This window comes from Etheostoma spectabile, unplaced genomic scaffold (assembly GCF_008692095.1).
Source record: "Etheostoma spectabile isolate EspeVRDwgs_2016 unplaced genomic scaffold, UIUC_Espe_1.0 scaffold00007543, whole genome shotgun sequence".
NCBI classification, from domain to species: domain Eukaryota; kingdom Metazoa; phylum Chordata; class Actinopteri; order Perciformes; family Percidae; genus Etheostoma; species Etheostoma spectabile.
The window spans coordinates 53504-66708 of NW_022603500.1; positions in this window are offsets into that span (position 1 = coordinate 53504).

Genomic DNA, 13205 nt, shown 5'->3' on the forward strand with positions numbered 1-13205 from the left:
CCCTAACCCCTAACCCTAACACCCTAACCCCTAACCCTAACCTAACCCTAACCCTAACCCTAACCCTAACCCTAACCCCCTAACCCTAACCCCTAACCCTAACCCCCTAACCCCCTAACCCTAACCCCTAGCCCTAACCCCTAACCCTAACCCTAACCTAACCCCCTAACCCTAACCCTAACCCCTAACTCTAACCCCAATCACCCCAACGTGGACCTACACCCCACCCCCTACCCTTTCCTACCCCTAAACCCTAATCCTTGTCTCTCCCCCCACCTTAACCAGGGTCTGTATCCCATCCCCCGCCCTGAATACTTTAGATGTGTGTGTACCGTTTCAGTTAATAATGTATTAAGTGTCCATTTCATTATAATATTCAGATTTACCATAAATAACTGAACGTCCATATGTATTTTAAGTCTATTTAAGTTACTTGAATGTAGCGCATTAGTTACTTTCTGAAGTACTTTTATCATTTGTAACTGAGTATCTAATTACTTTTTGGAAGAAGTAACTAGTAACTGTAACTGAGTGAGTCCCGGCGATGCCGATGAAGTGGTTTCAAGTGTAGTTACGTTTTTCCAAAATCTTCACACCGACACCATCAACTCTGATGTTTTACTATATGATATTAACGGCGCGGCGAAGGCGTTCGCGGTGTTGTTGACGTTACGTTTCCTCTGAGACGAGCAGGCACAACGGGGGTGTCTGTGCCCTGGGGAATGACTGACAGGCTGAGGGTGTTGTGGTCCGTTGCATTTCCCCCCAACCTGTGTTTTCTCCCCTTCCTCTGTGTGTCTGTCTGGTTGTCTGTCATCGCCTGAGGGGGCGTTCCTGGAAGAAAAACGTCAAGAGGCGTGGCCACTGTTTTCCATCTACTCATCGTACCACTGCTGTATTTAATCCCGGTGGTCCGGTTTAACGAGAGTCCGTGTTAACTGGCGACCGTCAGCCAAAAGCGTCTGTTGTTGTCGTAGTGACGAAATACGAAATACTTTTCTACGTGACACGTGTTTACTTAAACAGGCTCTGAAGACGAATAGGTGTATTTAATAAAACGTATTCTAGACATTAACAGGAAGAGCAACGCTGTGTTCCTGTTTAACAGCAAACCACGTTCCTCAGACTAGACTCCAGACTAGACTCAGACTAGACTCCAGACTAGACTCAGACTAGACTCCAGACTACACTCCAGACTAGACTCCAGACTAGACTCAGACTAGACTCCAGACTAGACTCCAGACTAGACTCCAGACTAGACCACAGACTAGACTCCAGACTAGACTCAGACTAGACTCCAGACTAGACTCCAGACTAGACTCCAGACTAGACTCAGACTAGACTCCAGACTAGACTCAGACTAGACTCCAGACTAGACTCAGACTAGACTCCAGACTAGACTCAGACTAGACTCCAGACTACACTCCAGACTAGACTCCAGACTAGACTCAGACTAGACTCCAGACTAGACTCCAGACTAGACTCCAGACTAGACCACAGACTAGACCCCAGACTAGACTCCAGACTAGACTCAGACTAGACCCCAGACTAGACCCCAGACTAGACTCCAGACTAGACTCCAGACTAGACTCAGACTAGACTCAGACTAGACTCCAGACCAGACTCCAGACTAGACTCCAGACTAGACTCCAGACTAGACTCAGACTAGACTCCAGACTAGACTCCAGACCAGACTCCAGACTAGACTCCAAAGAGAAATCAGAGAGGTAACGTACACGTCGTTATGTTTAACATTTTAATGACAACTTAACAAAAAGGCAGTCACGTGGACAGCTACGTATTCTCTTCCCGTTTTCAACAGCTGTCGTCACTACGACAACGACAGACGCTTTTGGTTGACGGTCGCCAGTTAACACAGACCCTCGTTAGACCGGACCACCGGGCAGGACCACCTCTTCAGAGTGTTTTTTTGCATTTGTGTTTGGTTTCGTGGTTTCCCGTTCTAACTCTGACTCTCCGTACAGACCTTTATCCTGTCTACGGTGTTCTGGATCTCTGTGATTCTGGGTCATACCAAAACCTTAACAGAGGGGTGCAAGGCAAGGCAACTTGATTTCTACGGCACCTTGTTGCTGTATTTACGTCAAAAACCTTTTTTAAAAAAAAATCGTTGGATAAAATGTTGAAAAAGCGTTGCAAAAAAATCTATTAAAAAAAAAAAAAAAAAAAAAATTGGAAGAAGCGACAAAAGCTTTACGCACAAAACTCAAAGGCAACAAAAACATCGCAAAAATTGTTCAAAACAATTTGTCGACATTTTGTTGCCGTTGACGTTACTCTTCCTCTCAGAAAGAATTAAATGTGGACGTCTAATAAACAAACAAAGTTTATTTTGTGATCAAAGTATTATTTTTATTGTACAATTAACAAACAATACACTGAGACATAAGAACCAGTACCAGGACCCAAAAAACCCACAGAGACGGGGGGGACAGGTGGGGGGGGGGGCAACAATCAATAAAGTTATCAGATAAATCAATAAACATTAAAACATTTTTTTATTCTTTATTTTAAGGTTTTCTAAAATTTCTTCCTTTTTATGATTAAAAGGGTCATTTATGATATTTTGTGGCACTCTGGCACCTTTTTACATTCAGATTGTTGGGTTTCTGTAGATCTCATCCCAGAGTCCTGGTCTAGACCTGCTCTTTATGGAAAGACCTGGGAGATAAATAACATCCCAGAGTCCTGGTCTAGACCTGCTCTTTATGGAAAGACCTGGGAGATAAATAACATCCCAGAGTCTGGTCTAGACCTGCTCTTTATGGAAAGACCTGGGAGATAAATAACATCCCAGAGTCCTGGTCTAGACCTGCTCTTTATGGAAAGACCTGGGAGATAAATAACATCCCAGAGTCTGGTCTAGACCTGCTCTTTATGAAAGACCTGGGAGATAAATAACATCCCAGAGTCCTGGTCTAGACCTGCTCTTTATGAAAGACCTGGGAGATAAATAACATCCCAGAGTCCTGGTCTAGACCTGCTCTTTATGGAAAGACCTGGGAGATAAATAACATCCCGGAGTCCCGGGGCCTGTTGCACAAAAGTAGAATAAAGATATCCAGGATAAGTGATAAAGCGCAGCTTGACTTAGTGAGATCTGCTCATCCCGGCTTAATCGGTTGCACGTTTGCCGAGCCAGGATGAACAGGTGGAGCTATGTCCAGCCAGGTGGAGATAACCAGGATGAACAGGTGGAGCTATGTCCAGCCAGGTGGAGATAACCAGGATGAACAGGTGGAGCTATGTCCAGCCAGGTGGAGATAACCAGGATGAACAGGTGGAGCTATGTCAAGCCAGGTGGAGATAGCCAGGATGAACAGGTGGAGCTATGTCCAGCCAGGTGGAGATAACCAGGATGAACAGGTGGAGCTATGTCCAGCCAGGTGGAGATAACCAGGATGAACAGGTGGAGCTATGTCAAGCCAGGTGGAGATAGCCAGGATGAACAGGTGGAGCTATGTCCAGCCAGGTGGAGATAGCTGGGATAAGTGCACGTTCACGGCTTTCTCAAATAGACCACGGTATCAATCACAGATTTACTGATGCAGAGATGAGAAGACGCATGCGCCAGATGTTTCACCCAATGAGCAGCAGCTTCTAATGGAAAGTAACGAGGAGGGAAAGAATATGGAAAAAGGGAAATACGGCTCTTATCAAACAGAGAAAAAAAGCCCAACGTAGCGGACCCGACTGAATGTGTGTGTGTGTGTAAAAATATCTACTTAGCCTATAGTCACTACATATTTTTACAAAGTTGTCGGCTACACTGTTTTAATTGCTTTAAATATGCTAGTTTCATGTGTTGGTTTTATGTGATAAATATGCTGGTTTTACTGTAAAGTGTCTTTGAGTAGCCCACCATGTAAAGCACTATATGAATAAAATATATTATTATTAAGCCTTTGCCTTAAAAGTGAGCAGAGGGAATTAATGTTCCTCGGGAAATGTAAGACTATAGGCTTAATTTCAAACCCTTATTCACACCGCGAGAACATGTGTTAGACCATATGCACGAATCTCTATAAGCTATATCTAATTCTTTGTACATTAATGTTCATAAATAACAATCAGAAAGGGACAACAACTAGAAAAAAAAGTAAGTGACTTCAATACACGCTGTGAGCACATGTAAAACAATATTCATGTTTTTTATTCTTCTGACAGGTGACCGCACCAAAATAAAAAGATTATAAGAACCGTTGTGGTGTTCCCGGTGTGATGAATGTAAACTACACTACATACGTGCTGTATATAGGCCACGCTATTGGTCCAGGGATGGGAGACTAATTGAGAAGGTTATGAAACCAATGTAAGCTAAAATAAAACAACATTAGGAGTAACACAAACTTCCCTTTATTAGAGAAGGATAAGCAACAAGTAAATGAAATCATGAATGTATTGGTCTCTGACCAGTCTGCCATTAATATCATATCTGCGAATATCGCTACATTAATATCGTCACACTTAATCTCCGGAGCGCGTCCTGTATAAACCTGAAGATGAGACCACGGACGCTGCGCTGCTCATCTCTACTTTTACAGAGAGAGTGGACACTGACGCGACTCGCAGGTCTGCTGGCGCCACCGCCACCGGGCACCCGGGCAGCAGCCACCGGGCAGTGGCCACCGGGCAGTGGCCGCACGCCAGGCAGCCTCGAGACAGTACCGTCCCACCGGGAAAAGTCCCACTCCGCATCAGGGTGCCAGGGCAACCATTCCTAACATCTAAACAACCGTAGGGTTTAAATGCAACTCGCGACAACAATAGTGACAAGTAGCTAATGCATGTTAATAAAAATAAAGCAGAACACATGCAGAAGACAACGGAATAACTGTTAAACACGTTTATTTCGGATCAGACGGCAGCTGATTTGACACATGAGACTCCAGGATTAATCTTAGCCGGCTGTTAGCCTGCTCTGGACCAGGCTAGCCGCAAAGAATAAATCTCCATGGTTACTTGGCTGGGCTTAATTCAATCTGGTTTCGTGCAACCGAGTCAAAGCTAAATTCATCCAGGATAACTTGAATATCCCGGCTTAATCCCATATCCTAGTTTCGTGCAACAGGCCCCTGGTCTAGACCTGCTCTTTATGAAAGACCTGGGAGATAAATAACATCCCAGAGTCCTGGTCTAGACCTGGTCTTTATGGAAAGACCTGGGAGATAAATAACATCCCAGAGTCCTGGTCTAGACCTGGTCTTTATGGAAAGACCTGGGAGATAAATAACATCCCAGAGTCCGGTCTAGACCTGCTCTTTATGAAAGACCTGGGAGATAAATAACATCCCAGAGTCCTGGTCTAGACCTGGTCTTTATGGAAAGACCTGGGAGATAAATAACATCCCAGAGTCCTGGTCTGGACCTGCTCTTTATGGAAAGACCTGGGAGATAAATAACATCCCAGAGTCCTGGTCTAGACCTTTATGGAAATTGTCTTTATTACAGAAATGGTCCATAGAAAGTGATTCGTATTTGTGTTTATCTATATGTCATAGTGCATTATGGGAACTTTACCCGTCGGCATGTCCCCAGGAGGAACCTGGATGAGGGAAAAAGCCTCAAAGAAGCTCCAAAAGTGGAACAAAAAGCGTTGAAAATGTGTAAAAAAAGCACCAAAAAGGAAATAAGAAGCGTTGAAACAAGCGTCACGTTGACCTAATGCGGCAGCTTCATCTGAGAAAATGAGAAATAACATTTAAAATAACAGAAAATGTTTTTAATTCCAGCTGCAAGTCTTTCTCCAATCTTTGTTTTTAATTACAGTTAATGAGCTGCCTGAACTTTTTTTCTGTTATTTTACAGATTTATTTCTTAGAGTGTAGCTTAGCAAAAACTTTTTTAAATGAGTTAACTCCTAATGAAGCTACGTACACATACCAAAAAAAAACAAAAAAATCGTGATTCATATTTTCCCTGAATTGAGCCGACCGAGCTCCGGTAGAACAACTAATCTCCATTTGTCCGTCTCCCCGCCTGAAGGTTGTGGGTTCGGATCCCGGTCGTCCCGGGCCTCTCTGTGTTTGCCTGGGTTTCCTCGGGGTGCTCCGGGTTCTTCCCACCGTGAAGAAATGCATGCTGGGTAACTAGGACTACCGTTGACAATTAGCCGACTGGCTAACACGGGTGCATTCACAGAGATGTTGATTGATGTCCTGATCAAATAAATAAACAAATAATCTAATTAAATAAATAAACAAAAACATTCGTTTTTGTCGGAGACGTCGTGACTGATCAGACCCAATCAGGAGGAGACAGGTCGGCGTCAGTCTCCGTTTGCAGCCGTTGACACGGCAACACAAACCGAAACGGGTCGGAAGAGTTTCCGACAATCGTCCGTCAGACAGTCTGGCGGGGTCGGGGACTCGGGTCTGGACACCGTGCTCCGTGCCGTCGTCCGCCCGGAGGGGCCGGCCGCCTTCATTAAAAATGACCTGGCAGTCGGACTTAGTCTGACCAATCTGATTGGTGGAGAGCTAACCCGGGAACGAGGACCAGGATGAGCGGGACTGGAGTCTCTTTGGGGATCTGAAATGAAGACTCAGCAGCTGCTCGGCCGCTTTCTCCCAACAATGTTTTCAGGGGATCTAGTTTTATATGAGACCGCCATGACGGTCTGGCTGTGATTTCAGGGGCTTTAGGGGTTCGGAAACACCAGAGCAGGGGGAATGAGAGGGGGACACCACAGAGCAGGGGGAATGAGAGGGGGAAACACCAGAGCAGGGGGAATGAGAGAGGGAAACACCAGAGCAGGGGGAATGAGAGGGGACACCAGAGCAGGGGAATGAGAGAGGGAAACACCAGAGCAGGGGGAATGAGAGGGGACACCAGAGCAGGGGAATGAGAGGGGACACCAGAGCAGGGGAATGAGAGGGGGAAACACCAGAGCAGGGGAATGAGAGGGGGAAACGCCAGAGCAGGGGGAATGAGAGGGAGAAACACCAGAGCAGGGGGGAATGAGAGGGAACACCAGAGCATGGGGAATGAGAGGGGGAAACACCAGAGCAGGGGGAATGAGAGGTGAAACGCCAGAGTAGGGGGGAATGAGGGGGGGAAACACCAGAGCAGGGGATGAGAGGGGAAACACCAGAGCAGGGGGAATGAGAGGGGAAACACCAGTGTAGGGGAAATGAAAGGGGAAACACCAGAGCAGGGGGAAGAGAGGGGACACCAAAGCAGGGAGAATGAGAGGGGACACCAAAGCAGGAGAATGAGAGGGAACACCAGAGCAGGGGAATGAGAGGGAACACCAGAGCAGGGGAGATGAGAGGAACACAAGAGCAGGGGGAATGAGAGGGGGAACACCAGAGCAGGGGGAATGAGAGTGGGAAACACCAGAGCAGGGGGAATGAGAGGGGGAACACCAGAGCAGGGGAATGAGAGGGGGAAACACCAGAGCAGGGAAATGAAAGGGGACACCAGAGCAGGGGAATGAGAGGGGACACCAGAGCAGGGGGAATGAGAGGGGACACCAGAGCAGGGGGAATGAGAGGGTAAACACCAGTGTAGGGGAAATGAAAGGGGACACCAGAGCAGGGGGGAAACACCAGGGGGAATGAGAGGGGGAAACACCAGAGCAGGAGGAATGAGAGGGGAAAACACCAGAGCAGGGGGAATGAGAGGGAACACCAGAGTAGGGGGAATGAGAGGGGGAAACGTAGCAGAAGATATTAGTTGTTTAACCATAATACGGTTGGTGGTAGGTAGCATAGTATGTGGAACCCTTATAATGAAGGGGCGCCGGCCGGGCCCCTCCATCTGATCCGGTCTAGACCCCCCAGCGTGTTCAGGTCTTGGCGTCCAGCATCTCCAGCAGCAGCTTGTGCAGCGGGACGCCGCGGTGGCGGTGCCAGCAGGGGCAGGCTCATCAGCAGCCGGCCCGCCCGGTGCTGCTTCCGCCGGGCGGACTCGTGGTCCTGCAGGGCCTCGTGGAGCCAGTCCTGGAACCGCTGCACCGAGTCCGGGCAGTCCACCGGCTCGGCGTCTGATGGACAGAAGACAGGAAGTCAGGACGGGACGTTAGCTCAAGGTACGAGGGGTTTACTTCATTCATCGATTAGTCAATCAACAGAAAATTAATTGTTATTATTATACTATCATTATGTATGTTATTATTATTTTTACATTATTAATAATATTATTTTAGTATTTTATTATTATTATTTTAGTATTAATATATATATATATATTTTTATATTATTATTATTCATGTTAAGACATTTTCAATTCTGAAAAAAAAAATTTGGTTAATTTTTAATTAAATCTTTTATCCAATTTTTAAACATTTTGCTGTAATATTGATTAACTTGTATTAATTAAGCATATATATTTAAATATTTTTAAATTTAAAATAATATTTTCAGTATTATATATACAGTATTTCTCTTTGATGATATCTATATTATATCTGTAGATACTATCTTAACCCTCTTATTATATTCAGGTCAAATTGACCCATTTCACATTTTTACAAGAAGAAAAATAGAACAAGTTGCATTTTATTTTATTTTATTTATTTATTTATTTATTTATTTCCTGTGATAAACATGTATTCCTGACTCAGAACATTATTCTGGATATGATACTTATGTTGTTTCCATAGTGGATTTTTAAAATGAATTATAACCGATAACCGATGTTTTTGTCTATTTATTCAACGTTCTTCTATCACTTTATTTTTCCTGTATTTTGCCGCTTTTCCCGATGTTTTTGGTCCCTTTTTTTCTTCTTCTATCAATTTATTTTCATGCATTTTGCCGCTTTTCCCAATATTTTTTCTAAGATTTTATTCAATTTTTTTGCTGCTTTTCCCGATGTCTTTGGTCCCTTTTTTTCTTTTTCTACAAAAAAAGATTTTCATGCATTTTGCTGCTTTTTCCAAAACAAATTTCTGAGGTTTTATTCCTTTTTTTTTTCCTACGTTTTTTTGCTGCTTTTCCCAAAATCCCATAGTGGATTTTTAACATGATGATTATGATAAAAAACGAACCCCACTTCCATGTTTAATAGTGTTCTAGTAGAGACCGATGCATTCCCTGAACATAGATGTTATCTCAGCTGTTGGAAACGGAGATAAAGACGATATTTATTAATAGATTATGAAGTAAAATGTTATTTCAGAATTGTTTTTAAAAACCCAAATAAGTCACGAGAGGGTCCCGGAGTTGGAGACAATACGAGGACATATATTTGCTAATAACATGTTGGATTCATGTAAGACATTTGAATGCCCACACCCCCCCCCCCCCCCCCCCGCAGTGACTATGAGGGGCCCCCTGCTCTAGAGCACTCAGGCTAAATTTCAAAATAAAAGACTATTGAACTGTAGGGGTCAGCGAGACGGTTAAGTGGGAGAAAAGAAGGTCAAGGTCAGCCACACACACACACAGACACACACACACACCACACACACAAACACACACACACACACATATTACACACACCCACCACATGCATATAAATACACCCACACACACACACACACACACATGCATATATATATACACACCACACACACACACACACACACACACACACACACACACACACACACACACACACACCAAACACACACAGAGCAGACAATTAGCCGTTTATGGATCCAGAAGCGAGTCTATCAATAAACTTTATTGATCCGAGGCTCAGACAGTGGGAGACCAGACTTCAGCTGCACGCGTCCCATCATGCACTGCTTCAACAGGAACAGTCAGGTGTTATTGATCAGCTGTTAGCATCTGTTAGCATCAACAACGTCCTATCTCTCCTCCTCCTCACACACACACCGTCCTGCTGACACACACACACTCCCTACAGCACCAAGTGTGTATTAATCCGCCGCTGAAAGTAGTCCCCAACAATGCACTACTTAATAGAAGCTACCGTGCACTGAGCAGCTGTTTTAGGAGATGATGTAATTATGTAATTGCGAGGTGTTTTTAACGGATTTACACATCGTTGATACAGCGTCTTAAGGCCATTGGAGGAAAAATACAGAGGGGGGGGGGAGACGGGGGGGTGGTTTCCAAGAAAAAACAAATTTTCATGCTTTACCCTCCCCCCCCTCAAAAAAACACAGAAATGAAATGGATTTATTTTCTTTTTTTACCATTTTATTTCCATGGAAAAAAAACTCAAAACTTCTCAGAAATTAATTAATAATCAGGAATTTTTAAGAAAATAACGTGAAATAAAAGATCGACTTCTTCAGAAGGAAGACGACAAACTCTGTTTTAGAAACTTAACTGATGAAACTATCAATATGTTTGGTGTGTGTTGTAAAAAGATTCATTCAATAACACCCCCCCATCTCCCCCCCCCCCCAAAGGAAGGTTAGTGGGGCTAATCACTACTGTGGTGCTTCAGCTCCCAGGCTCTGATCAATACCAATAACCGCTTCTCCTGGGATCAATACGCCCAGATCAACCCCCCCCCACACACACACACACACACACACAAACACACACACACACAACACACACAAACACACACACAGCCCCCCCCCCCTCTCTCTTAATTGTAAATCAATACCAGTCCTGGTGCTGTTTCTGTGTCAGAGGCCCCACCACCCCCCCACTAAGGTGATATTCTCCAGAGTTTCTGATGCAATGGGCGGTCCAGGCCGAGAGTGGACATGCATCTGGATCCGCTCCTTATTCAGGATGTAAACGCAGAGAGATCGCTCATGGAGGGTCAGTCATGGTGGTGATGGAGGACAAAAATGATGAGAACTGTTGTTAAATGACATCCAAATAAGTTACTACATGCGCTCTCCACATTTCTCTCAAAAGGCCGCTCCATCCCAAAGTCCTGGCCGAATTTTTATCACACACCACACACACACACACACACACACACACACACACACACACACACACAGGTTCTGCACTCTATAACATTTACTCCTTTTCCAAAGTAACAATTTCAAGGCAGAAACGTTAACTTGTACTAACAAAGTCATGTTGGTACTTTTACTGCAGTCAGAATGACATACAGGAACTCTGTACTGCAGTAAAAGTACACACAACTCAGTGTAAAGTACTACGGTTTTTAGATCAAGGTCCCACGGCCAAGTGATCAGAGCTGTTTGGACACGCCTGTTTTATTGTGGTGTAGCACCAGCGTGTACGTTGTCATCTTCCTCATTCTTACTATCTCACACACACACCCACACACAAACACACACACACACACACCCACACCACACACACACAGACCACACACACACACAAACACAACATTAAGATGGTGGATCAGAATGCGGGCCAAACCCAAAAAATCTGGATTCTGTGGCTTTCCTAACAGTTTCTCCGCCACAGAAATTCCACACAGTTGCACAACAGGAAGAATGTGTTAAATGTCTCATGCATCCAGTGTTAGGATGGAGAAGGAACTTCTTCCTGTTAGGAGTTCCCGGGGGGTGGGGGGGGGGTAACTTTATCTGGATTCATTATCAACACAAAGCAGTTTCCTTTTAATTTGAGTCCTAACTATTTAATTCCACATTTTACCTCAGTAACACAACGACACACAGTTCCATTCATGTTGGAGTCTAATAACATGAGTTCATTACACGTAGACAGTCACTCCTCAACCCTGCATAATATAGATAATGATAGGCATTCTGGGAAATGGAGTCATGTTCCATCATGTTCCATAAAACTAAAATAACAATAAAGTGAATTATGAGTTGTGTGACGAGAGCTTTTAACATTCGTTGCTGGGGAAACATTTCCTGTTAATGTAATCTTTACAAGTATTAATATCATTTATAGAATATGTAATGCAGTCATATCTGACATGTTTTATCATGTATGAATTTCTTTGAATTTTTATGGAATTGTAGTTCTGCTTCCTTTGATTAAGATGGGATTTGTAGTTCTAGATCCTGTTTTTGACATCAACTCAAAATCAATTCAAATTCAACGATTGAGACGGAATTTAGGAAATATTCTCAATTAAATTCTGCATTGTGCACAAGCTTGGCACTTTGATGTACACACACACAAACAGGAGTATGACAAAAGAATTATTACTTATCTATCATTATTCTCAATTCTTATTGTAATGAAAACCTTTTCATCACAGGACACATTAGTCTCTCATTCCTCTCCAACATGTTCCAAATAGTTGCTATAAAGCTGTCTCATCCCTAATCGTTACTGAGTAAAAAGAAGTTTACTAATGAAAACTAAAAGCTAGAAAAAATAAAAATCCCACCGTCTATAACCACTACACCAGACCTGGGCTTTCTTTTTTTGTGCCAACGTATGCAGCTTCTTCTTCTCTGGTTGCAAGGCGCAATTAAAAGAAGTAGAAGAAGTGTAAGGTGTGGGGAGGGTCGGACCATGGATATTAAGAGAACGGTCTGACCCTGTGGGGGGCGAGCTGAGACCTGAATGGGAGACATTAACATGGACGGGAATCAGCTGTATCCCTCAAAACCATCAGCTCATGGGAAAGACAGAGAGGTCGATACAGAGCGCCGAGGTTTACCCAAACATGGACGCAAAACATCAACACAACACTACGCCATCTTCTGAAGGGGAGTTTCTAGTTACTTTTCAGGTTTTTCCCTTCTTGTCCAATGAAAACACACGTATCTCCAGATGTGTGTTGATGTTTGTGATAAACTGAAGTATGATGTCATAAGAGTGTCATAAAAGAATAAATCTGTAAAATAAGAAGAAACTAAATGTCAAAGTTCAACTCAGTTCAGTTTATTTAGAAGAAGACAGATCAAAATTATAAAACTAATGATTATACATGGGTTAAAAATCACAGAATTAGCCAAAAGCTCACAAACCTCCCCCTGAATCCTTCGCAATAATCGTGCATCCCTAATTTATAATACGGGATACTTGATTAAATTAACACACACACACACACACATCTATCTAGATCAGGGGTCTTCAACGTTCTCCAGGCCAAGGACCCCCAAACTGATGGCGAGATGGAGCGGGGACCCCTAATTATATATATGTATAACATTGTGTTATATCAAACTGGTCCTATAGTGCCATGTGTGCATTGATGACTGAAAGACATCTTCTGCATCCATTTATCTGTTTACTACAGTGTGTTGAATTCATGTTAATGTGATTTAAGACATTTCAATTAGTGGAAAAAATTGCGGGGGGGGGGGGGGTAATATAAAAAAAGTCTAATCAACCAAAACTTTCGCG